The following is a 26,030-nucleotide window of genomic DNA, read 5'->3' on the forward strand; positions in this document are numbered from 1 at the left end:
TTTCAATTGCCTGTAGAATTATGCTTTTGAATGCAGGTAATAACAGTGAAATGCTTTACGTTCGTAATTGCCGGGCCTTTGTTAACGGTGAATCCCAGACACCGTTTAACATTTGTATCCTTTTCTGTCCCGCAACAGCTCGGTAGGTAAGCCAGGTCCAGTCAACATAGCCTAAAATGTTAGAGGGTTGGTGAGAGGGCTGAAACCCAGTCAGAACAATGGTGTTGCGCCACTGCCTGTGTTTAATGCCATGATTACGTATTAGTAATCTTCATTACTCGTAGCCCTATTCTTCCTCGTCCCAGTATTTGTGTATTTGGCACTTTGCCTCATACACAAGTACTAGGATGAGGTAGAGGGACATGGAGATAATGCCTGACTTAGTTACCTGTAATCTACATTACTCCTAGCCCCACTCTTCCTCATCCTAGTACTTACCTATGAGTCAAGGTGCCTCATATGGAAGCACTGGTACAAGGAGGAGGGATGTGGAGGTCATTCTGGGCCAAAGAGTTGATTTTAGGGGTTCGGGCAGGGTGTGGGAGGGAGAGGGGATGTGTTGGGGGGTGGAGTGGGGATTGTTCAATAAATCATAATGGTAATCCATCTCCAGGCTAAGCAGGCATGAGGTGTGGTATTAGTGGCTTCAGAGGCATTTTGGTGCAGCCAGTATAGTCATTTTTTAGTTTGGCTTGACTTTTTTTAAACTGGGCATCTCTGATAAAGCAGTCCTGTTAAGTGTTATTACCTGGCTATACTGACATTTGGGTTCTGCCAGTCTAGCCATTTCTTACAGTGGCATTGTATACTTTTCTGGGCATCTGTGATAAAACAACCATTATACGTGTTATGGCTTTGACTGGCATGTTGGTGCAACCAGTTTAGGTAAGTCTATAATGGCCTGGCATGCTTTACTGTAATATGTTATTGCATGTCTAGACTGGTCTATAACATGCAGCCAGTTGAACATGTTTTCATTATCGCATGGTATTTTTCTAATAGCAAAGCATTACATTAATTTAAGCATTTATGTTCCTGTGCACTGTTGGTGACTTGCATGCACTGGATTTTTGGAGTGCTGTTACCCTACAAAATAATTGCAAATGCTTTGGATTTTTAGCCAATTTTTCTCAGAAAGTCTGCTGCATAATGCATTAAAACACTATATATATATATATATATAAAATCTTTCTCCTAGTACAGTGTGCAGCATACCCCCGGAGCACATTCATGCATATTGCACAAGTGTGGTCATCTAGGCTTGCCCAGAGTGTGGCGCGACGCGTGATTTGCTGCTGAGCTGGGGGCTCATCAAGACTCACGGGAGGTCCACAAATCTTGTGCTATGCCACTGCATGAAAAGGCAGGAAGGCAGTCTAATCTAGAGACCCAGGCGGTCGACCTGCTGGCCCAAGCCTAAAGCCGTCCCTGCTCCTCCCCAAATACCTATTCCAAATGTGTTTTGAAAACAAAAACTGCACCGGATATGACCTTGCATCTGCACCAAACACTTACCGCGTTTCGTCACACAACCATTCAGTGTTACTGAAGCTCTGTCATGATGCTCTCCCGACTGAATCTGCTGCACAAACAGATGTAAATACCGTGCGGATGTCCAATCCCTGTCTGTTCTAGGAACCAAAAGAGCGTGATGTCAAATCTTAGTAGTGACGGGCACATCCGCCCCCCGCATCCCGCTCTGCGGCTATATGACCAGAGGGGACATTCTTCTGCCATGCTGTGGGAAATCCAGCATCCCTGTCAGGCCTGGTCTTGTCATGAACATCCCTGTCACACATTGCAAGTTGAGTGCTTGAAGAGCCATCTGGACAGGAATAATCCCTTTATTCCTACCAGAAGCTCCCTCGTCACCCTCATCCCCCTCCCCTCCGTCCTGCGCCGTACAGTCAGTGATCTGCACATGTAGCTTCAGCTTACCAATGTTTTTACCTTCAGCCCTGACCATGTTTACCTAAAGCCATTAAACTGTACCGTTGCTTATCATACATTTCTAAGTAAAGACTACTAACCAAGCAGACTTTGTACTTGCTACAAAGTTCGACAAATCAACAAGTTATTAGGTGAACTTTATACATTGTCAGATATAAAGTATTTGGATTCATCAGCGACACTGCTTTTAGTTTGTATTATTTTAATTCAAAACCACATTTCTTTCCGAGTTCATCATTCAATTCAAACGATTTAATGCATTTTGTTAATGACTTAAAGCATTTCGGAATTCTAGTTCCCTTCTTCATGAGCAAATATAGTCATAAACCAGCATTGGCAAAGCCAACAGTTTCTGCTTTTATGCAGGTATTTGATAGGTACTTTCCAGACATTGCCATTCTATGCGTTAGTATATGATGCCTCGATGCCTTCGGGGTCTGTGCGCTTTATAAATGAATGAATAAATAAATACTGATGTCTTTTACAAGCTGCTTCCATCGTATGACCGGTTAGGAACATCTTTTGCCATGTATTACTGTGATATTCCCAGCTACTCACATCATATGGCTACTATGCTATTGTCAATGAAAGTTAGGAGCTCACACAATCTTAATAATACTAAAAGGCCAGATGCATGTTTGTCCGATGCCGCCATGCGCAGTAGAGGCTGCCCGAACACACAGAATGCTCCACTAGAGGGAGTTGTTGCCTCCTTAGGCTATACAGTGGGACAATTTGCATAACTATGCCTGTTGTCACCACTAGAGGGAGCCGTAGGCTCACGGTCTATAGCTGTCATACTGTGTTAATGAAAACCTGCACTTTGGCCCATGTATACAGGCCTGTGTACTAGTTGTGCCCAGTGAGTGTTCACGTGCATCACAAAAGGCTGTTAGTGCTGTTGAATGAGTATCGCCATTGTATATAGGGTTGGCCCTCAATCACCCATTTATAGTTTCATTTCGCCACCACTACCACACATTCAAAACCTGTACACATGTTAAGGGTAAGTGTTCAAGTAAGGATAGGAGGTAGGACTTTCATGGGTGAGGTAGCACAGATGGCCATCTCACCTTTTGAAAACACCTTAAAACATGGGACTTGGGCAAGAAAGCAACGCCCATCACAGTTTAATGTTAAGTGTACAGATGCCAATGCCACCCATAGAAGATGTTTTTTAGAGTCAGTAGACTCTCTCATAACCCCTGGAGTGTTACCCTAGAGTATAGCGCCAAGAGACCACTTTGGTGGCATTTGAGCAAGAACCATCAACCAAGAATAACCTTTAACTAGAGGTTGGTAACTAGTATAACACCTTGGCCCTTTATTGGACCAGCTCAGATCTACAGATGGTACATGTATACATTAGTTGGGAGGTGCATTTCCTTAGATATAAACATCTTTATACAAGCTGCTAAGGCCCTGTGGCACTGGTATCTGATCATTTCTCTTTGCCTGCACAATACAAACTGTGAACAGCAACAGGCCTGTGATATGTATAATGTACATGAATAGGACTTCATCAATGGGTTTGCTGGAATCACTGGGACCAGTAGTATGAGTGCCAGTGATTCTGGCATTCATTTGTCAGTAGGGGCCTGATTTACGGGCAGGTCAGGTCTGTCGGTAAGTCAGTCCCCTCACCAGCAAATTTGTTTCCCAGGTCTGGAAAAAATGGTGTGCCGGAATGACCGGCAATTTTAACAGCATTTATTCCTCCTGATGGGGTAACTTGTAATGAGCCCCAATGACTTAAACAAAGTCTTGTGATTCTTGCAGAAAACCAGAAGAATAGGTTCATTGCGTGGATGCATAGAGGGGGGCTTCCAAGGCTTGGAAGCCAAGCAGACAAGCGGGCAGCCGCCAAGTCTCTCTTTCCTGTACACCAGTATTCTCTGTCAGCCATTGGACTGTGAGCACAGCCTGTCCATGGAGCAGTACCAGCAAATTAAAAAAAATATGTTGCTGCTTGACTGGCAGCTAGTGCAAGGAAACCAGGCATGGGGAGATGCATTCTGCACCCTGGGCAATCGGGTCATGAGTTTGGTGGAGATCCCCAAGTTAATACTGTTGCCTAAATCCAGCTGTGCCAAAATGAAAGCATTAACAGTTATCACTCACTGTGAAGAGCCAAGAGATTTTTGAGTCTATTTAAGCAGTAAATGCATTTCTTCGAGTCCGGCGCCCACTTATTACGATTGGGTGAATACGGGTCAATTATGATTCCTAGACTTCTAAGCAGGAGGTCTGTGCTAAGGCATGGGCTGAACCTGTCAAGCCAACTTGGCAAAGAAGGAACAATCTCTCACCTTATTGGTGGTGAGATCTGGATTCGCTGATGTTTCACTAAACTGTGTATTGTCCTCATAGTTGGAGCATAGCGGTCTGCTTTGGAGTATCAGACTGACCAAGGGGTAAACATACAGATTAAAAAAAGGGATAACAGTGCAGAGCCATGAAGGACACAGCATTGTAAAGGCTTTTGATTTGATTGGAGGATAAGTTGCCCATTTCCACCAAAATTATTGGAAAATAAGGAGCAGATCCAAATGAAAACTATTCCCTGAAAACCTTGGGACTCCAGCCGGTTTAGCAGGATGTGGGGTCAGGGGTGTCGAAGGCTGCACATAGACCCAATGAGATCAGAGGCCCGGGTAAATGTATGATTGTCATAGTGATCAGCTCAATGTCCCAACCAGGTCCGAAACCTGATTCGGATGGTTCCAGCAAGTCGTGTTTCTCTGTGAAGGGTTACAATTGTTCGACAACTGTTCGTTCCAGCAGTTTAGAAAGTACGTTTATTTTTAACAGGTTTTAACACATGTGTCCATGCTATTGGAAATACTACTGTGTTCAGTGAGTAACTAAACAGCTGGTGAATACCCGTTATAAATATGGGAAAGATTGTTTTAGCAATAGATTATGAGCAGTACCGTAAAATGACTTCCTCCAGGACATGGTCCATGACATTGGCCAAATGTTGTTAATGAACAGTGGCTTCCTTGGTGGTAGTGGGTGCAGCCAAATTCCCGTGGTCTATGTAAGGCTCCAGCTCAACGATTTTTTAGATCCTCCGGATGAAACAGTTGGACAGTTCTTCAGTTAATGTTTGTGATGGGAAAATATTTGAAATAACAATTAGAAAGTTCCTAAGATCCTTGATAATCAAGAAAAACATGGAGTTTAGGTCTGATGATACAAGGGTAATTACGAATGTCATTTCCTCGAGGTTCCTTGGTGAGCGGTTTCCCAGAAAAGCCTTTTGGCCAATATTTGAGTATGTCTTAATCAAGAAGGTTTCAACAGGGGGACAGTGAAAGGAATGTAAGGAAGGTCAGATCATGTAACCCCTAGAGGGTCCACTACATAGACTTCTATGTACGGTCAACAGGATATTGTCCAGGGTGTGTCTGCTTTATGAGTATGATAATTAACCAAGGCTATCAGTCCCGGTCATTGAGAGAGTCTAATAAGACAGGTGCGTTATGATCCTGGCTAAATCCACACCAATATTTGAAGTCACCCATGACTAGGAGTTTAGTGTGGACATTGACAGATGTCACTGTGCAGGCTCATTCGTGCATTTCAGGTACTAGGAAGCTCTCCCTGCTTCCCGATTCCTATCTGTGCCTGCGGTGGAGCCCCCGGCCTATGGAGCAGGGGGCAGCTGAGGAGGCAGCATCGTGATGCGTCCGGTGGGAAACAGGTAAGGAAAAACAAATGTGTTTGTGTATGCATGTGTGCGAGGACTGCATGTATGTAGGAATGTAGGCATGCCTCCGTGCATGTGAAGGGATGTGCGCATGTATGTATTCAAGGGGGTGTCTGTAAGTACATGCACATGAATGAATGCAGTGTGTGTGTGGTGTAGATGGGTGCGATTAAGAGTGTGAATGAGAATGCCATTTGAATTTTCTGGGTGCACATGTGAATGAACCCAAAGTTGTATGGGTGTGTGACTAGTGGGTGAGTGTTTGTTTGTGTGTGTGTTTGTTTATGTATGCAAAGCTTGGGCCCAGGGGGTGGGGATTCACATATGAACATTTAAGACAGGTGCATGAAATCGTTTACTGGCATTTTTGGGCAAAGCCAACTTGAGTCTTATTACGTGAAGGAGGGGTTGCGGTGGTGGAGGGTACCGCAATGGGGCTGGCTGGGTGCTTCTGTGGCATGGAATTTTGTACTCACATTAAGGGAAAAGGCAACATGTGAGTGCTCTCATATGGGGAGGCATGTATCCTTATAGTGTAATGGCATTTTGTGTACTGGTGTCAAGTCCAACGGCAAGATGATGTGTGCTCTTATACAGAAGAGGTGAGCACATGTTTCCTTATTGTGGGATGGCATTTTTTGTATTGGTGTAAAGATCAAGGCAAGATGGTGAGTGCTTTGAGGGCTGACCAAATGATCCCCATTTAAGAACAATGCTTTCTTACTGTGGCATAAAAATGTTTACTGCTGTTTGGGGGAGGGGGGGGCAAATACAACATGAGATATGGGGGTGGGAGGGTGCAAAGCCAGCAAGGACATGTTTTTTTACTACGACATGGCTCATCTTGGTTTGGGCTAGCCAAATTGCATTAGAGTACAGATAGGGAGACATGGCATATGAGGAGGGACACACAGTTTATACGTGGTGTTTGGCTATTTGCCCACCCATTAGCTGTCTGTGGTCATGCTAATCTCTATGGCCATTCCCACCCAGTTCTTGCTCCACTTTCCCGGACAAAAGACCTCCTCAAGGGAACTTATTGAGCTCGCTTTATAGAAGCTTTATTAACAAAGCTTGCACTCAAAGTGTCTTCCAGTTTTTCAAAGCAGTATTCTGAGAGTTAATTACGTCATTGGAGTTCTAAACCTGCTACTGGTGCAATAAAACTGTCTTAAATGTCTGCCATCAGCAAATCGATTTCCAAGCACTATGCATGTACTTCACTGAAGTCCTGTTAAAACAAGCAGTAGCAAAGCCAACCATTTTGGCTTCTGTATAAGTACTAGGCATTTGCCAGGCACTACCATTTTGCACCTGCTACCATATATGGCCAGTTAATACCACTACGGCTGTGCCTGGCAAGTGCCTTTCCCATGCCTAGACCAATGCCCAAACTGTTGGTATTGCCAATGCTTGTTTTTTTACTGGCATTGAGGCTAAGCTAACAGGAGTATGTTCTTATGTAAGGATACAGGCAAATATTGGCTGAGCCAGCATGAACATATTTTGTGATAGTGTCATTACATGCACTTTGGGCAAAGCAAACATGAGTATGTTCTTATTTGGGAATACTGGTATATGAGTAATCGCATGGGCATATATGGGTACAATTAGTATGAAAGGTTTTCTACACTTGCAGAGTACTGGCATATAATGGGAGAAGGCATTATACAAATGTGTTGGAAAATGCTTCTGTGTATTGTTGGTGACTGGGGGCCCGATTCACAGAAGCATTTTATAATGGAACAATCCCATAGGAAAACGCTCTGTGAATCGGGCCCCGAGTATCTACTGGATATTTTCCCCAGGTCTTACCCCAGAAAACTATGTGGCTTTTTCGCTAATTGTAATTGTAATGTAAAATACACCATTTTAACCCAATATTTAAAACATTTTCTCAGGGGGACAAACCACCCAAGCCAGTCTTGATTGGTTTGTGCCACCTTGCTACTCATTCGGCTGGAAGCCAAAGAAACTTCTTTTGCTTTCCGGGCTCCCCTTGGGATGGGCCCTAATACATTAAATACAGGCCCCACTTTTTCGACAATCCTGGCTACGCCCTCTGGTTAGATGTTAGTAATTCTACCATTGTTTCCAGATGTGACGACCTGTACATTAATGGCATATTAAAGTGAAGCTTATGACTATAAGGAAACTGGCCAGTAAATACTCTGAAGAAGATACATTGGGAGTATACATATACGAGTATTTAACAGATGGACAGCGAAACCAGCTCATAAATGCAACACACACAGCAGGTAACACATGGCGCTGCCAGTAATGTGGAGAGGGCAGATTGAACGGCATTTTCCTCATGAGTCAGAGGAGTTGTGCTACCCAGGTGCTGTCTAGGGTTGTGAGTCACAGGGTCCCCCTCAGGCTCCATAGCTCTTCTTAGAGGTGAAAGAATAGGGCCCTTTTGGTCTGCGCGCTTTGGTGGCGTAAGCCACCTGATCGCTAAAACATTGGCACTGTAAATGTAAATAAAAAGGAGAAAGGGGAGTTTGGGAGCAGGGTATGGTGTTGCCATGGCAACTTGACAAAGTAGGAGCAAAATGACTGCACTCAACTAGATGCCCTTAATATGTGGGTTTTCTATGCGCCAATCCTTTTTGTTAGTTGAACTCCTATGGACTATGTCTAAAGTCCGGCTCAGAGAGCTCTCCTATCAGAGAAGCTGTGTCTGCTTGGTTTACACACGTTGAGCTGCCGGAACAGGCGCTTCCCATACGTACATCTAACGGCAGCTGTTTGTTTCTGGTCCCTTCGGAGCAGCACGACGATCAGTGGAACCCCGAATAAGGATCACCCTGCCTCCTCCCTAGAAGCTGCAGACACTTGCAGCCCTGGACCTGGATGAACAAGAAACACGCAGGGATCCATGGACGCAAGACAAACCCCTGATCGCGGACACGCTCAATTAGCCTCCGGGTATGAGTGGAGCTGCAGCGGTGGGACGGATATAAGGCACGTGTATGTTTTCGTTGCAGTCAGTGAGATTGCTGTAAACATACCCATGTTGGGGGGGGGGGTTACACTCCTACAGTGGAGTTGCTAGGTCTGGAAAAGACCCGGGGCTAAGCTGATGTCAGAACTGTTGGGACTCGGGCTAGCTAGTCTTTTGGCTGTAGGTCCTGAGATTCTATCCGGGGCTACAACCAAAAGATCAGGGGCTATAGCCCCCTTAGCCCCCCCCTAGCAACGCCCCTGCACTCCTATGCCTAACTTGCTGTGCGCACTCCAATGTGGACCCAAACGCAGCGAGTATGCGCGTGAAGGTGTATGGCCTCACTGACAACTCCTGGAAATATTTGAGAAGCTCCCGTCCCAGAGCTCAGGCTGGGTGTGCGCTTTTTAGGTGAAAAAGAGGGCCTTTGATGTGGTTAACTATGTTTTCAGCAATAGAAAGCACCGGAGCAAGCCCCCGGCCTCCGCTCCACTTTACATTAGAGCGAGGCTGACCCTGATTTAGTTGAGGGCAGCTCCTGTACCAAACAAAGCGCTGTATCAAAGCAGCTCCTCACACAGAGTTTGTGTTCTGTTTCCCACAGGGAGCGCACCCAGGGCCACCATATAATCCCTTTTGATAGAGTCCTGCTGGATGCTGTCCACCCCGCGGCGTCCACCTGTGGTCTGGGCAGTGAGGCCCGGGAAGAAAGTGCTGCTCAGTCTGAAGCAAAGCCATTAGATTCATCTCTACCAGGCTAGATTTTAAACAGGATCTTAGCCATGCATTTCTACTTTAAAATGTTCCGTTTTGATGAACTTCAAGTTTCCCTGAGTGTGTGCCAACCGCGTTCCTTCTAACCAATCACAACTATCTTCCATCCATGCCGGATCTGTTTGTGGGGGTGGGGCGGTTGAGGGATAAAGGGATGAGGGTTCCATTAGCAACCCCCAGCCTGCACAAGAGGGAAGGGTGAAATCCTAGGTGCTGTGAGGGCTCTACTTCCTTCTGCAGAAGGTGCTCTGGGTTTCAAACTTCAAACTCTTCAGCGCAGCCCACAGAAGAAGTGGTCCCCAAAATATCACTATGACATTTTGCTCTACAAAAGTGGGGACCTGCGCGTGGTGCCGCCCGCACCCTTTTTGTTCACTTCGGCATGAGAACAGGGTGGCCCACCTGATTCCCGACATCCTGTCCTTGCAGTCTGAGGAGCCCTCCCTGCTGCAAAAGGTGGTGACCAACAAGAGGTGGGTGCTAGTGGTCCTGGCAAAGGTCATGGTGGACTCTGTGCAGGACTTCACCTACGCGGGGCGCCTCCCGGTCAAATGCCTGGAGCGGAGCATTGCCCCCCGGGATCCGCTGCCAGGAGAGAAGGTGGCCGGGCGACAAGCCAGAGGAGCTGGTGGGGGGCATCGATTCAACCTGCTGTGGAACAACTGCGAGCACATTGTGACCCACTGCAATTACGGCAGCCCGGTCAGTCTACAGACAGACATGGTACAGTCCTATTTTTCTACACAGCATGCACGAAAAGCTTTAGAATTAAGGCGATTGTAAGTGTCTGCATGTAATGACATATCGACAATGCATTGCCAGAAAACATGAGATGAAATGCCTTCAGGCTGAAAAGGTCCAGGTTCTTTTAAAGCTCCAGATAGAGTTTAGAAATAAGCATCACAAATCTTGGAAATAAACGCATTTATAGAAAGGAAGGTGTATGCCCACAATCACACCTCCTGGTAAAGAGGGCAAGCTGTATTTAGAACTTGGGGGTCTATCATCATAAAATAGACTGTTTCCCACCGGACCACGCAGCACTTAGTTCTTTCATGCTACTACAATATGAGTGCATACTCAGAGCAGCTCCTCTTGGCAGTGAGGCGGTCGCAAGGGGAGCCTGCTGGGGGTGTAGCGTTAGAAGACTTGTTAAATCCCCCTTTTTAAGTGGGGGTTTCCGGTGGTACTCGCAGGCCGTGAACTCCTCCATCGGCCTTTGATGTGCTTTTATGGAGCCAGTTAACAGAGTCCGCCGCTTTTCCTGACCGTGACAGACAGGCCCAAAAACACGCACATGACGAAAGATACTGAGTCGGCACTGCCATGCCCTGCTGCCAATAAAGCAATGATATGGTATGATATGATATGGCATTTATAACGCGCCTGTACACAGTGTTTCTAGGCGCAACAAGACAAGGAGGGGGAAACAGAGGGAGGACAAAACAACGATCCTACTAGGCCTTGTGTCAGTCAGATCGCGCAAGTGCAGGGAAGTGGAAGGGGAGAAGTGCAGGTAACACAATAAGTGCAGTCAGCAAGTGGCTCATAAGTGTAGAGAGGGGGGCCTGTGGGGTTGCAGATACAGACCATAAGTGGCGGGGGAGCGCAGAGGCAGTGTGAGGGCAACTGGACATGCCGGAGCCTGGGCCCGAGTTCAGAGAGTGGCCAGGTCACCAGTACGCAGAGCAGTTGGGACACCAGCCTGGGAGAGGAAGAGAGAAAGCGGGAAGCAAATAGGAAGGAATACATGCTCCTAAGCATTTTCCACACTTGGCGAGCAGGGGCGTTGCTGGGGGGGGGCTAAGGGGGCTATAGCCCCTGATCTTTTGGTTGTAGCCCCGGATAGAATCTCAGGAGCTACAGCCAAAAGACTAGCTAGCGCCCAGTCCCAACAGTTCCGACATCAGCTTAGCCCCGAGTCTTTTCCAGACCTAGCAACTCCCCTGTTGGCGAGACATGGTTTGTTTGTAACTGAGATATATGTCTTTAACCCAAGCCCACAATTTGTACACTTTGCCGACCCACGTAAGACAACCTACCTACAAATATTGCTCTTTCATTTACGCCATTGTAAAAATATTCCTTGCTTAATTTTTGCCAATATGCACAAAGCACTCTCCTTCCGTTACAAAAGGATATCGTGCGTGTTCAATAATGGTACAGCGCATGTTTCAGGTAGGTAGCCCAGCAGTGCCAGCCTCTGTGGGCAGTTCTATACCACCTGCTTTTTTACCACCGCCATTGTGTTGCGGGCCAAGCTGCTTAGAATAACCCTCCATGACCCCTCCGTCCTCAGACTACCAAACACTCTCATCTAGACACCAAATCAACACAGTGCTTCCCTCTGTTCACCCTTCGTTGCCACATTTTAATCATATCAGGGCCGACTCAGACTTTCATCCTTCAGAAGTAAAATTCATTAACATTAATTGGGGTATAATAACACCTGTTCAGGTAGTGCACAAGAGCATGCACGTTAGAGCAAATGCAATATAACAACTTACATTACTTATAGTGCCACAATCATTCAGCTCTGAGACGCTGTAATTACATTTAAAATGATTCCACCTGAGCGCTCCTTATTTCACCAACCGCCGGCGATAACTTGCCAAGGGTGGCGTGTCCGCCGTCATTGCATGCTGGTTCAATCAGACAGTCTTGCTTTTTGCCAGTGTGGAGAATGCGTTATCTAGAATGTCCCTGAACCTTTTAGAGAGTGTTGCATTTAAAGGTATTAGGTGGAAACTCCAAGTGACCAGTTGCTGTGTAGTGATTTTTGGGCATGCGGCTGTAAACTCCCAGCAGAAAAAATCAAGGCCAATCTGCATCGTTGAATAAGCATGGCAGGCTAAACCAATGGACGTCCATTTCCACTTTCGAAAGCACCAGGGATCTACCGGAACGTTCTCAATTGCGCTTCAGCAGCTGTCCTAATACCTACCAGGCAGCAGCTGGATGCGATGGAAACCATTCCTAACTAGTCAACTGGGATTCCACAACACGGATACAAGTCTCCCATTGTGCGACCCAAGAACCAATCAGCAAAGCGTCTTTCAGAGAAAAAAGGATGCTGAAAAGCAACTACTATTCTTTTCTTCTAATTTATTGAGATACTGCCATAGCAAAGCACACCTGGCGAGGGATCAGGGCACCGTAGAACTAAACACGGCAGGCACAATAGGGCTGGGCACCACCCTAGACATCTGTGTACAACTGTTGGGCGCACGGAGCATCCCTCCCCTCCCTCAGACCCCTTCACAATGTACTACATTTATCTGCATTATACGGCAACAGAAAACAAAACCGTGCCTAATATGTGCCATATACTTGGGAACTACTATCCATATTTATGCATTGGAGTATGCTGCCTAAGTGTTATTTGTGTGATTTGCCTCCAAGTGTCATTGTGCTGTTCATGGGGGAGTATGGTAGGACTGCAGGGACAGGACTAGGCTTGCCACCTTTGTTTGAAGCAAAAACAGGACTTGAAGCCACACCCACATTTTATAAACCCTGCCCCTTGACACACCCCTTTCAGTCAAATACCATAGCACGCATGTTTTTAACAGACCAATATTTGTTTTTTAAAGTAATCTGCATTATTAAAATATTTTTTTTATGTAAAGCTGCAAATACACACAATTATATACCATTCATTTGGTGGCAAAAAGGGGCCAAGAAGCAGTCTTTGTGGTTGGCATGACAACTGGAGACGCTGTGGCATACAATCGCCAATGCAAGAAGTGTTCATTCCTGTTGTACTGCACGGATGTAATCCAATAGTGGCCAACTCTCTCTACAGCCCACTCACCAACCTCAGCCCCACTCTCTACCCCTCTCATCCATCCTCTAACACACTTGCTTTATTTCTTAACCTCTCACTCAATCTTTCTCACTCATATTTCCTCTAGCTCTTCATCAATGGCACCCACTCTTATTCATTTCCTGCCTTAATCTATTCTGCTTCCTTATCATTCTCTTCCACGCCCATGCCCCTTATTGCATCCTCCTTTAAAACGTTGCACTCTCCTCCTTGCACCCTGGTACCTATAAATGCAACATGCAATAAACATCAGTAAACGCCAAGAGACTATTGACTTCTTTTTGTAGCCCTCACCCTGTTCCCCACAGACTAGTCCCCCAGCTGCTTATGAAACTAGTGATAGGGATTATAGTACAGCCAGCAATGTAACAGAGTCAGCTCCCAGGACCATCTGAACCAGATATGAAATGAGATATCATGTGGAGAAAAACGCAATGTGTGTATCACCCCATGGGGCCCTTTATACCATCCTGGCCCCTTATGCTCAGCTAGATACACCTAGAGAAAGGAAGCAAAGTCAGAGGAGAGACATGCAGGAGATGCACCGCAGGGTCCCAAATGACAGGGAAACCCTCAGAAAGGACATATATGTGGCCAGGATCTCAGTGGAGAAAAACTAATATGGTCCAGCAGTAGCACACCCACTGCAGGGCCCCAAATGCCATGTAGGAACATGTGCATGTGCTTACTGGTGTGACAAGGCCAACAACATGGCCTTGTCAGGAAGAGGGATAGATCCCTGTTCCACAGTAGAGGGAGGTGATGAGGTAGACCCAGAACCAACATTATGGTTAAAAAAGAACTTCAGAAAAGCAGACCCCATTTTCCCCTTGTGCCCATATGTATGCATTCAGAACCATGTCTTCTACCATGCTTTGTGAATCAGTTGCTGACCAGTATTTCTCTTCTTATCGCAGATCCACTGCAATGCCAGACGGTCAGATTGACCCAGCAGCAGTAACATCACCCACGGCCAAAGAGAACATGGAGTTCTACTGAGCGACTCGCACACCAACCTCAAGTAGTGTGCTGCTGCCTGGAGAACTAGAGAGAGGGAGTTACACAAGCAGAACCCGCAAGCATACGTGGCATTCACAGAGATGGTGCACTCCCAGTTGGACACACCAGCATGGGCTCCTGCATAACTCTGTTAAACCACCAGAGACACAAACAGAGACTAATCAACAACAGTGGAGATATGTTTCCCCATAATACAAGCAGTTACCAGAGACTCGAGGAGGACAACCAAGAGACCAGCAGGAGGAAGGTCAGAGTGGTGGATCGTTGGAAAAGGTGAAATGTTGGTTCAGGATCGTTAGTGATTCTGCAATGTGAGTCTGAGTGAGACAAGCGTATAGCGAGCCAAGAGTAAGGAGTCAGGGGAAGAGGCTGATACTGGATGAAAGGAGGGTGCTTGAGTAATAATGGTGGGAAAAGAGTAGTAGTTGATAGTGGAGAGTAATGCTGGTTGGAGGGAAAAGTAGTGGTTGGAGGAAAGTAGTAGCAGTTGGATGGAAAGTAGTCAAAGTAAGGGGAGTAGTAGTGTTGGAAGAGTTGCATTGGTAAGAAGTGGAAGGAGAGGAAGGAGAGTTAACATCAAAGGGTGGGAGGAGGAGATCAGAGGAGGAAATATCAGAGGGGTAGTAAAGCAGTGGGCAGGAGCAAATGGAGAAGGAGCAGGTAGAGTAGAGGGGAAAGGTGAGTGTGTGTGTGTCTTTAGATGCTTGTGCTAGGGTGGGAACCCCAGGAAGGGTGAGCGAGAGAGAGGGATGGCTCTAGGCCCAACAAAAATATTCGCCAACACCCCCGAGTCTCTGGTTTCAGTCCTACCGGAGACACTCGTAGAAGAAGCCTAAGAGGCGAGGCTACAGAGACCCAGATCAGCTGGCCTTCACTTGGCGCAGGATCCAGTATGCCAGGTGAGATGTGCATTGGGCCGGCCAGAGCTGTAGAGGGTCGGAGAAAGCTGGAGCAGCGCAACCATGGACAACAGCTGGCCCTAAGAAGGCAGCCACGTGTGGAGTGAAAAGGTCTTTTTAATTTAACTGAAAATGAAAGATGTAGAAAGACCAGTCTGAATCAACTCAGAGTGGTCTTTCTAAATGTAACGGTCACGTCCCTGCCAGAGTGCGCACAGGGGCTGACATGCACAGCCGATCCGTAAAATGAGAGCCGCGGATGAGGAAGGCACGTGCCTTTGTGTGTGTCTGCATGTGTGTCTGCATGTGTGTGTGTGGCATGTTTGTAGGTGGAAGGGAGGTGTGGGGCAGGGAGAAGGGAAGTGTAAGTGGGTTTTTGTGGTGAGTTTGACGTTTCGTTGCATGGAAGGGATGTGGCAGGCGGGGGGGGGTAAGTGTGTGTGTTTCGTTTGTGTGTTTCTGTAACTGTGATATGATATGGCATTTATAAAGCGTCTATACACAAGTGTTTCAAGGCGCGCAAATATGTCAGAAATATTAACGGAAGGGATGGGGCAGGGGCCAAAAGGGTGCTCGGAGAGAAAAACTCCTGACTTAAAAAGTAAAGGGCAGTAGGGTATTGATGGAGAGGGGGACTCGAGGGGGTGAACCCACTAAAATAGTGAATATTGAAGGCTGCACCAAATCGGCTGAAAAAAGGTCCATGTTTTGCATATGGTCTTTAATATTCGGAATAAATCACGTGGTACTGTCAGCCCTGCTCTTTGAAGTCTCAGTGCACAGCAGAGGAGCCAAGGGGCTGGAAGGAGCCAGCAGGAATCTCATGGATAGGCACTATACAACCGGGTAGAGCAAGCAGCCAAATACCCGGCCTTCAGAGAAGGGCAAATGATGAAACATGGCTATAGAAGGCCCAAGGATGTTAAAGGAAAGAGAGAAGTCACTTGAAGCAGATGGGGAGATCAGGATAGCGGGCAAGGAGGCTTATCTGGAAAAGTAGACTACCATAAACCTGGTACGCCACCTGGCCTACTTTCTGGGACTACTGATCTGGAGAGCTGCCCCAAAAGTAAAGAAAGTTGTGGAGACAGACCTCCTGAGAGTGCTACTGTGGTGAGCTTGAGCACTGTATCCCTACCATAGTAAATGGGGCAATACATCTATATTACAGTTAGAGAATCAATACATCCCTACTAAAGTGAGCTGGACAGTATATATCTAAAGAAGCCAGCTGGGCACCATATCCCTTAGACTTGTTTGAGAGTGGAGAATGTTCATCAAGCACTACAGCAGCGCCTAGATGCCCGTAGGCTGTAGTGCACTTTACCAGTCCAAATAAATAAATAAAAATAAAAATATCCAGGGTGGATTACAAATAGCAAACTGGACGCTATATCCATGGTGGAGTTTTGAAAGTCAGGAAGTGTTCTGTATTTCTATTTTGTATTTTATTTATATAGTGCACCTGGCCCAAAGGCATCTGCCCGCGTTTCTTGAGGTTACAGTTACATAGTATGCATAAGCAAGAACAAGACAATAATATCAACAATGCATACAAGAAATACAGGATATTAACAAGGCGATTTACACAGCGAAGCAAAATCAAGCGACGTAGGTAGCAGGAAGCAGGGTAAGTTATTCATTACCCGGATCAGTGGGACAGGTGGATGTTTTGAGTGTCCTGTGCGATGAGCCACATTTTAGCTTTACTCTTGAAGGCGTGGAAGGAGGATTCATCTCTGAGTGGATTAGGAAGTGAGTTGCACAATTTGGTGGCAAGAATTGGGAAGCTGGCCCCTCCAGCTTTCTGAAGCTTGAACCTTGGTAGAGAGAGGCAATGAGCTAGGGCTGCTCTTTTTGGGCGAGGGGAGGAGTGGGCTGTGAACTGGCGCCTGGTTAGCCACGCATTTGTGGGTAAGTGCAAGGATTTTAAGGGAGATTCTTTGTGAGACCGAAAGCCAGTGTAGGCTATGTCTGGTGCCGGAGATATGTTGGTTCCTAGGAATATTTAGTGTTGCCCTGATAGTGTTGTTTTGCGATACCTGTAACTTGCTTAGGTTCTATTGACTGGTCCCTAGATAAAGCGCATTGCAGTAGTCGAGTTTCGACAAGACAAGGGTTCTGGCCAGGATGGTGCAATTGGCTGTGCTAAGGAATGGTCGACAAGCTGTAATGAGTTTATATGTGTAAGCAGAAGCTGAGATTACAGCATTGGTTTGTCTCGTAAGAGATAGAGTTGAGTTGAGATAAATGCCTTGGGTTTCGGCGTCATTGGAGACCTTGATGGTAATGCCATCAATGATGAAAGATTTGAATGCTGGATCCAATCTGTTCAGTCTGTGGTGGGAGCCCAAGGTGAAAAGCTCTGTTTTATCATCATTAAGACAGAGCCCATGTTGTGCCTTCCATGCCTGGATGACCTGATAGACATTGTTTAAGGCTTTGGTGTCAACAGTATGGTCCCCAGTGATAGGGATGAGTATTTGGGTTACATCTGTGTAATTAGTGTCGGTGACACCCAAATAGTCACGAATATCAAAGAGCGGTTTTGTGAACACATTATAGAATGTAGGGGAAACACAGGATCCCTGAGGGACCCCGCACAGAACTGGCGAGGGTTCAGTGGAGGCTGAGGGGGAGAAGGCCATCATGGATCTATTTGCCAAAAAGGAACTGATCCATGTAGTGTCTTTGTCTGAAAAATGTGCTGCAGACTTGAGGGAATGGCAGGCGGTTTGATGGTCGACCAAATCAAATGCTGCTGATAAGTCTAGCAATAGTAAGAGGGCCAGCTTGCCGTTATCTTTGAAGTCCTCAATTTGAGTTTTCAAATCGATGAGGGCAGTTTCAGTTCCGTGCCTTGGTCGGAAACCGGATTGTCTGAGACTGAGGAGTTTATGGGATTCAAGGTACTCCTGGATCCGCAGATAGGCAGCTCGGTCCAGGTTTTAAGTAAGAAGGGGACAGTGGTGATGGGCCGGTAATTAGTGGGGATGCTTGGGTCTAGGGAGGGTTTTTTGAGGAGGGGGATGAGCTAGGCATCCTTCAGGATATCCGGAACGGTGCCTGTGTGGAATGAAGAATTTATAAAAGGTAGTGATCAAAGCTGCTAATTTGTGAGTAGCCTCCTTGATGATGGGAGCTGGGCATGTGCCACCCTGGCAATTGGAGGGTTTGAGTTTACTGATGATGTTTTCTACCTCTTTAATAGAAAGTGGTGAGAAACAGTAAGGTTTATGAGTGTGTGGTACAGGGACAGTTATTCCGGAGGGAATGCTGTACTGTGAGTCAGGCAGTAGACTGTTTTTTTGGCATTGATTTTGGTTTGTAATGAGGAGATTTTGTTGAGGAGCATTTTTTGAATATTAGATGTACTGTCTTTAATACAGGTGTCAGGTGGGGCTGCTGGTGATTCTAGCTCTAAGTATTTTTAAAGAGCTCTTTGGTGTTAGATTCAGCTTGCAGAATACGCTTGTTGTACGCGTCTTTTTTGGCTTGGGAAATTGCCTCTTTGTAATTAAGGGAAGCTATGATAAGGCTGTCCTTGTTAGTAATAGAATGATGGCTTTTCCAGCTGGCCTCAGTTTCTCTTTTCCTTGTGAAGTGCTCTCCGGTGTGGCGTTAACCACGTGTTGAGATGTACATGAGGTTTAGGTTTCCGCAGTTTAATTGGGGCAATGGTGTTCATGGCTGTAAGTATGGTGTGATTGAAAGTATCGCTAGGACTGTGGGGTCTGTGCATGACACTGAAGCATTATTAAGTATAGGTAGGATAAGGGGGAGAAGTTTCTCCCTTGTTATATCCCTTTTGTTTCTTGGGCTGATAGATGGTGCAATGATCTGTTTAGAGCATTAGTTATTGGCTTTAATGTTAAAGGTTGTTGTATGATGATCTGACCAGGCACATGGTGTGTCAGACATTAAGTTGATGCTGCAATTCAGATCAGCCAACTAATCAAGGGTTCTCCCCTTGTTGTGAGTAGGTTCCTGAATGTGATGGGAGAAGCCCAGATCAGTTAATGTACTAGCAATGTCCAAAGCTTTAAGGTGGTTGGGATCTTGGAAATCAAGATTGAGATCCCCCAATAGGATAATTTGTGAACTGGGCTTGGCGTTAGCTGCTAGGAGGGAGGAGATGTCATCAGCAAAGGTGGAGACAGGTCCTGGGGGTCTGTGGACGAGGTGCATGGTGGCTATTTAGTTAGGTGAGATAATTTGACAGATAGTAACTCTGCTGAAGGAATATGCTGATTAGGGATGGGTCTAAGACCAAGGGAACTTTTGTGAATGAAGGCGACGCCTCCGCCTTTCAATTGATTAGTATTTTGGTTGCATCTACTAATGGAATAGCCATTGGGAATAGCGAGGGAGAGTACTGGACCAGCTGTTGCATGTAACCAGGTCTCCATAACAGCTCGGAAATCTAGGTCTTGGGTTACAAGAAGTCTTCAGTATCCAGCGCATGCGCAAGAAGCAACCTGGCATTGACGAGTGCACCCTTGATCAGAGTAACTTTCGCAGTGGACGGGTTGCTGAAGTTGGTGCTTGAAGGAGTTTTGGAAGGGGTGTTCTTGATACCTGATAATTTAGGTCTTTGAGATGGATTGGCAATAATATTGTGCGGTTCACAGTAGTAGTGATAAGGTGTGATTGACAGGCTGCATGGGCTACTTGAAGGAATATGGAACCTAGTCTGAGGTTCCTGAGATGCAGGGCGCATGGTCGATTGGGGGTAGGTTTGGCTGCAAAATGTTCCAACCATAATGCAGGTGAATTCAGAAATGGGTTAGGAGGTAACGCAGTGGGAGTGGGCATAGTACTGATAGTGTGTTGAAGGCACGAGGCCAGGAAGGGGGTGCTCAATAACGGTGGCAGATTAGAGCTGGTGGTGCGGTCTGAGCATAACATAGTGCACCTGAGTTTGGTAGTGGGCTGGGTAGATGAAACATTGTTGGTGTTGGCGAATGAACTGGTCAGGGGTAGTGACAGGTATAGCAGCAAAAATGTACAGCATATTAGGTAGTCCCATGGACTACAACACAAGCCCACATCAGATAGGTTACGCTAACGTAGTGGCTGGGGAACAGTCACGTTCAACTCGGATACATGATGAACCGTTAGCAAATTTCAAATAACCAATACGGTTAGCTAAAGATATTGATGCTGAAAGCCATAACAAGTACATTCAGCTAGTGGGATAGAGTATGTCAGTTTGGCGCAAGAAGGAAGAACATATTTAGAGGAGCGCAGCAAGGTTGGTACTACTAGGGTGCATTATATGTCAAATTAACTCCAGTGAGGCACGCAAGCACAGCGTAGCACATTAGCCGGGCATTCAATAAGTCAATTTAGGTGGTCAAATGCAGATAGGGCATGTGAGAACATAAAGGCAAAACAACAGGCTAGTAGCAATGCAAGTCTAGCAAAAGTGGGGCTTGACCGCAGTATTTGACGGCGCAATGCAGGTACAACATACAGGTGGGGGGTTGGATACAGTTTTATGAGGTACAATGCGGAGCAATACAAATCTAGTACAAGTGTGGGCTGGCAGTAGTATTCAATGCTCAATGGTGCAATAGGCGTGTTGCGGGTACATTACACCAGAGAGAGCTGGTGTCAAAGTTCAAGGCACCATAGGGGCAGTGTAGGTCAAACACAAGTGGGGCTGGATGCATTAATCGCGGCACAATGGGCGCAGAGAAAAAAACATACTTAAGTTGGAGGCCAGATAAGGAGTGTCAGAAGCATGATTGAGCTCGCCTTGCTCACTGGCGGCTAGTTGCTAATAGTCGCTGCCGATCGGAGATGGATCCCGAACGCATATGATCCAGGGACAGATGTAGCCGGAAACAGTGTATTTTCTTCAGGCTTTCAAATTGTGATCATGAAATTTTGTTGGCGCACCAGAGAGTTTAAAGTCTGGCAGAGTACCGTGTCCTGCCGCCGTTGCGGTCCAGACAGGCCAAGTGGGCCTTATATTTGTGGGCCTTGGGTGCGATGAGCCTGGCTAGCGCCTTCCGGCGAAGCCGCGTGGCCTATAAAGAGGCCTGCAAGCAGTAGTTCGGGGTGCTACATGGCTGGGATCGTGTTCTGATTCAAGCAGCAGCCCTTCACATGAGATCTTATATGCCAGATGGGATGCACATTGGGCAAAGCCACAGCGAGGGAGGATGTGAGAGCGCTAGAGCAGTGAAGAGAGTGACTGCCTGGACACACTGTGGATCCGGGAAAGGATTCAGAGTTTCCACGTGGCCACAAGATAGTAGAAAGTCTCTTTGAGGCATCATGGGCGGCGAGAGGAATCAGGGTGGATGATGAGTGCTTTTTCACCAAGACTGATGTAGAGAGACCAGGAATGTGTTGGGCTGGGTGACCTATCCCAGTCATAAGATTAGAAGGCCCATTAGAGACTGGTATCCCTATTACAGAGGGCATCCAATGCACTACAATTTCTCTCTGCTTTTCCTCGTTTTGCTAGACAAGTTGTTTTCTATTTCTATTTATTTTAATTTATAAAACACAACCAAAACCATAACTGCTATCCCGATGCTACGGAAAATTCTAAGCATGAAAACGGCAGACAAATATACCATGATTAAATCACTGATAGGGAAACAGCCAGGTCTAGTGAAGTTCACAAATGAATAGGAAGCTCAATCCACTATAGCCCATGCACAAACCGCAACAGTTCTGCCACCAAGACAGACTCTGCGGACTGCCCGAAGCAACAAATGCTTGGTTCTACAAGAAAAAAAAGCACAAATTGCTTCAGATTCTTGGACTTTATTTTCCTGGAAATCCAGATGTTGAGGGGTTTGGAGTTTAAAGATGTATCGAAGAGATTTAAATGTAAATTTGGTCTGATGTTCTACAGTCACTTAATGTAAAGATTTAATGGCTGCTGAAAGCGAGGTCTCGGGAAGAAAGATTTAAAATCATCTTTGCTGCTGCACTTTGCACATGCTGCAAATGCTTCATTTGTTTTTTGGCGGTCCTAGCAGCAAAGACATAGAATGGCCCAGGCAGCTAGAAACTAAGTGGGTTGCCTACAGGACTCATGTAGAGTGCAACAGAATCAGAAGTATTCAGCATGAAGTGTAGGGATGGGGAAAACAGGAGTTGACTATGGCCCCAGGATGATCACAAAAGTTGAAAGATGTATCCCGCAACAGCCCCAGGTTGCTTTACTGTCTCAGCTGTACGCGTACATGCTCCTACAGATGGGGGCTATAACCTCTTTAAAAGATCTACTGTGGCACAAAAGCATCTTGTTTGGTGGTAAACCGGTGGCAAATCTGCTGAATTACCAGCAAACCTGATTGCTGTTACCACTACTTGCTCCTGTGTATTTACTGCAGGATTACAAGTGGTGGCAGAGTGCTTTAATCCACATGTTTGGAGTCCATAGGACTCGATGGGGATTTCAGTGGAGTTACCGCTGGCAGTAATTCAGCCAGCGATAATTCTGCTGATTTTGCCGATATTTGGTGTAAGGTGGAGAATTTACGTCCAGCCATCTTACCACCAAACTTGGTAGTCAGGTGTGGAATTACTTCCACAGTACCGCCATTCTTACCCACACCACGGTAAAATTGTGCTTGTTGGAAGTCTGCTGGTCATTGCCTTACACTTTTAAGAAAATGTGAGTGTCATCTGCACAAATTGTAATTAAAATGACTACTAACTCAGCCGATGGTAATACAAAACAGTAGATGTGATAACATTGAGCCTTCAGAACGCCCATTATAGGGAATTCCCTTGAGAAGACACAAATTGAGAACTGTCTGACAAGAAGGATATCCAACTCAGGTCCGATTCTCCAACACCAATATGAATCAGACATGTTCAAGGAAATTGGTGATCAACGGACTCGAAGGCTGTCGACAAAACGGATCAAATCAGCGCTCTGATACCACGCTTACAGCAACTAGTCATAGGTCATTAACACTGCCATTTTCTGACCCATTCCCGCCCGAAAGCTGGATAGTTCAAAGTGAAGGGCCTCCATTTTCTGTTGTTAGATGAAATCTCCACACCAATGGGTGTCTTCCCCAGTGTCCTATCCTGACAAACCCTACATTGTAGGTTATATATACATTCACAGGATACTAGAGCCAAGGAATTAGATTGGGTTCTGAGCGATCCGGAGGGAGGCCATGATCCTTTTTAACTCAAGCGCCAGCGTGAAATAAATGTTGTCCCATTCCGACGACTCATTTTTAGATTGTTCGGAAATAGGAACTTTCTTTTCCTTTTTAGATAAAACCCTAGCAACTATATGATTTCATCACAAACCCTGTACTGAAAGAGAAAGAAAACCCTTGAAACCTATACTTCCGTGTCATGTTTTCTCGTGAGCCACCAGACTGCATTTCAGACCAATAGTTCTGGCACAGGTGATTCAAAAGTGCTACCGGTGAGTCAAATCGATAAAGCGCAATATACTAAAGATGAACGTTAAGTTGGAATTATTCATGCTTTATTATTACACTGCTCGAACAAAGGAATCAGCATCACTCGCCACTACTTCACTGCTCGAACAAAGGAATCAGCATCACTCGCCACTACTTCACTGCTCGAACAAAGGAATCAGCATCACTCGCCACTACTTCACTGCTCGAACAAAGGAATCAGCATCACTCGCCACTACTGCACTGCTCGAACAAAGGAATCAGCATCACTGGCCACTACCTCACTGCTCGAACAAAGGAATCAGCATCACTCACCACTACTTCACTGCTCGAACAAAGGAATCAGCATCACTCGCCACTACTGCACTGCTCGAACAAAGGAATCAGCATCACTGGCCACTACTTCACTGCTCGAACAAAGGAATCAGCATCACTGGCCACTACTTCACTGCTCGAACAAAGGAATCAGCATCACTCGCCACACATTGCAGTGAAAGTCAAAATCATGTTTATGACCCTTTCCATAAAATTAATATACACAGGGGCAAACATGAATTTACAATTAATCCCAGATTCGGGTTTGATCAGACTATAGTGACACTGCAGTAGATTATTTTAGACTCCTCTAACTTTTAAGTGCTGGGCTATCAATCAAACCCATGTTGCAAGGCAATACCTCGTTCCCAAGGCAAGCACGAGTCCCCTGCCTGAGCTATCCTTCCACTATTTTAAATAGGCAAAATAAAGAAAACACTTAAGTATACATTTGGCAGCCATCTGTTAAAATGTAAGTATCATTTTCATTCAAGATAAATCATTCCACTAACAAATGTGCAGCCCAAAGCTACAAATCCGGAATTTTGCAACTAGCAAACAAATCCTATACAACCATTAGAGACTCACTCACTTTGAGAAAAACTACAGCCAATACAGAGTTAGTATTTGTTTCAACCCATGCCCGACAAAGTATTTAAATGCAATCAGCCTTGAAGAAAAAACACTGGAAATTACTTTCTTTCTACTGATCAGAAACTGCATAGACCTTTTCGAAAACCGACGATATCCAGATATCAACAAAGTAAATTTAAGCGCCATGCTGAATCAAATACACTGAATCAATATAGGTTGGCTGCTCTTTCCCAATAAGACAATTTAAATCTAGTCCCTAGCAGTAACTTTCTTAACCTATGGGATATCGTGTTTCGTTTTCTTGTGATAGGAGATTGTAACTAATTCAAGGATAGTCATGCCAGAAAAAGGCCGCCTATATTCTGGCCTAGTCTTTCTTCTCTTCTCGGAGTAATGAGAGGTTCACTTTTTCATGAATTCCGGCAACGCTTTTTAATAAAGTTAAATAGGAGATAGTCATCAATGCATGAAGCCAAGTCATTTCATTTCTTTGCCATGTGTGCATGTGACCTGTTAATGACACATGTTTAGAGATGGCCACCCACTGTCTACTTGTGTGTTTTCTTTCTTCCCATGCATGCAGATCCGTCATAACACCTTCTCTTTCCACAGCACGCCCACATCCTTGCAACTACACACATTGTCCCATGTCCCACTGCGTTTCAGCTGTTAACTTCTGCTTTTCAATATGAACCATATCCCCTATGCCAACAGCAAGTCCCTTTGTTCTTCTGGCCACATCAAGGCACTTGTTAACATTCATCTGGGTTCAAATGTATTTAAAATGTTCATTATTACGTTTTCAAACTGCACACACACCAACAAAAAACAGTGCATTTAATAATGTTAACAGCACAAATACCACTGCCTTCAACAACGTAATCAATAAAAACAACACAGTATAGATATCAATGCATAGTCTAAATTTAAAACCTCAAACATAGCAAAAATGATTTAAAATAGAGACTTTGCATTTAAGCTGATCTGATATGACCCTTCCTGTACCAGTTGATGGGCAGCACTTTGGCAGTAGAGGAACCTAGAGGTAAAAAAAGGTTTAATCCGACCACCCCACCCCCGCCCCAACTTCAGAAGTCTCTATGAATAGGCCACAGGTCTTCACAATCGTACTGCCTGCGCATGGCAACCCATCTACTATTTAAGCAATGCGTAATTCAGGTTTGTCATAAAGAAATTTACGTGTCAAGGTGCCACAGAGGAAAACGGGTTGCATGTGAACATGAAGGAGCGTTTCACAGACACGCCAGTCTCCCCAGTGAAATACAAAGTGAGTTGCAATAGGGAAGGTGGACACTTGGTGTCCCCCCAAGTAATGGGAGTGGTGTGGCAGCACCAAGGAGGGGGAGTTAGGGACAGAGATTTGTGTGGGAAGTTTGTTGAATGGACGTGGGGTTAGCCCATATAATGTGCGTAGTGCAGCACAGGCACTGTGGTTTTGCCTTTTTAAATAGTACTTGGAGGTATACCCTATGTCGAGGGTCGCCCAGTTAATATTTGCTAATATGAACCCAAAGCCATGTCCTGACTTAATTCACTATTGGGGTAACAGCAGTCTTGTTCA

The 26,030-nt window shown here is 45.7% G+C and overlaps 1 pseudogene; it reads left to right on the forward strand.

The window, feature by feature from the left end:
- Window positions 1-2,256: 2,256 nt before the first annotated feature.
- Window positions 2,257-14,208, forward strand: LOC138505037 (lecithin retinol acyltransferase-like; annotated as a pseudogene).
- Window positions 14,209-26,030: the final 11,822 nt, after the last annotated feature.

The sequence above is a fragment of the Ambystoma mexicanum genome, chromosome 11, assembly GCF_040938575.1.
Source record: "Ambystoma mexicanum isolate Mex_15411 chromosome 11, UKY_AmexF1_1, whole genome shotgun sequence".
NCBI lineage: Eukaryota > Metazoa > Chordata > Amphibia > Caudata > Ambystomatidae > Ambystoma > Ambystoma mexicanum.